Here is a 2,271-nt window from a genome sequence, read left to right on the forward strand (position 1 = left end):
GCACTTAAAAAACAGGATCTTGGCTCCACAGCACTCACATTCATTTTTATTCATGACTAAAACTTGAAAGAAATTAAAAGAAAATTAAACATGTATACATTATAAAAAATGTTTTAGTGGAAAAAAGTTTGGTTTTAAAATCTATGATGCCATAAACATACTTCAAATATGCCCTCATTAGTACCATACCGAGCTCCCTGTACTAGTTAAGAAGACTCTAAAAGCTACAAGAGATAAAAACAACTTCATATACACTCTTGAAAGATAAAAGGAACCAAATGGGTTTCTGTACACCAAGAAATTCATAAACATATTGAATTATGGCTTTTAAAATAAGTACACACTAGATACAAATTCTGTGGCAGGGCAACCTGACTTATTTCAGAGACAAGTCTGCTATACCTTATTTCACGGACAATTCTACCATACTTCAAACCAGAGTAAGGGTTTAACATTTCTCTATGCTTTTTTAAAGTCTCTAAATAGAAAAAGAAAAAACAATGAAGTTAAACGTTAAAATGTTAACAGTATTTACCTCTGGAAGATGAGATTGTGAGTTTTTCACCTTTTTTAACGTATTTCCTACAATAGATATGTTTGAAATCAGAAAAAGCCAAAAAATATTAAGATTACCCATCTGAAAACTGCTTCAAGCGCATGACTGGATGTAAACAAGCAATTACATATAAATTCTCCATTATTTTAGACAAACTTGGATCCTGAGTTGAAGAGCTAAGTAATTAAATTTCAAATTAAAGTATCTAAAAATGGACAGTCTATCAAATCATGAGCTCCTCTATGTAGAGGACTTAGCTATTACACAGGTAGTTGAACAAAATGGTAGTCTGAGTGAAAGGCGGTGTGCTACAGTGTTCAGGGTCACAGACCTAATGTTGATTCCCAGCTCCCAACATTTAATAACTATCATTTACTCAAGCAGGTCATGTAACCTATGAACCTCAGTTTTCTCATCTATAAACTGAAGACAACACTTACCTACAGAATTATCATGATGCTCAATACTAATGCATAAGCCTGGCACACAGTAGATTCTCAAAACATGAAGCTTTGTTACCTTTATACACTCACTCCTACTCAAGATCCAGTGATTCTGTGATTAAAAGTAACAGGATTTAAAATAGTTTAACATGGTGAGATAATGGAAATAAGAAGTCGTACAACTAGAAAATTAGTCTTTCCTTAACTGTATACAGATTGGTACCACCTGGCAAGATAAGAACATTCCTTCCCCAAATCAAGATCAGCACTGCTGCTCTGCTTAGGCTAAGGAAACCAACACAGGGAGAGAACACAAGAAGAGAAGACAGAAGACAGGAAGGCAGAAGAGAATAAACATCTGGGCCCAAAACTGTAAATCAATACTATTGCCTTTATCCAGGTAAAGAGACTTCAAAAGAAGAAATAAATGTACCAGAAATGTTAGGATTTCTAGTTCTAAGACTAACTTTCTTCCTAGCAGGAAAATCAACTAGCTCAAAATTAGAAAAATGGTGTTCAGTAAATACCCATTGACTGGTATCTACACATTTTACTTCCTTACCTAAAGCTCTTTATAAAACAGGCTAAGTTGGATACTGGATTACTACTGTAAAAGCTGTAGCACCATCAAAGTATTTTTGTGTATTTTGTTCCTGAATTAAGAGGTGTATTTAACTCCATTACATGAACCTAAAAAAAGTATTATAAAATCAGAAATCTTACCAGGAATATTCCATGCCCCTTCCACTCACCCATGCCTACTCCCAAGCACTTTGGGGAAAAAGAATCCACCCACTTACACCAAAGACAACCACTTAGTGCATAAAAAAGGCAAGGAAAAGGCTAGTCATGAGGCATATGAGGAATGAGGCAAGACCATGAGGGTCTTGCCACGAGTCTCATATAGACTTTTATCTATATTGTTCACTGTTGTCTCCACAGCTATCTAGAACCTTACCCAGCACATAGTAGTTACTCACTAAATACTTGCTGACCGAATGAATTATTCCTTCAAGGAATAATTTGGGAAACCAAAACAAAATTATTTTCAGTGTTGATGGTTTTTCCTAAGGCTTGGAAAAGTTCTATTATTTTATTTCCCAACTACTCTAATGGAAGAATACCTCAAAAGAAAAAAAAAAGAGATTTCTCCATAGAAATATACACACATATATATGTATGCGTATTTGTATTTACAGAGAGAAATACATATGACTATATTGCCCACGTTGAGCCAAAAATAGATAACCTTGGAAAAAACTTTCCATAAAA

Source organism: Lutra lutra, chromosome 2, assembly GCF_902655055.1.
Source record: "Lutra lutra chromosome 2, mLutLut1.2, whole genome shotgun sequence".
Classification (NCBI taxonomy): domain Eukaryota; kingdom Metazoa; phylum Chordata; class Mammalia; order Carnivora; family Mustelidae; genus Lutra; species Lutra lutra.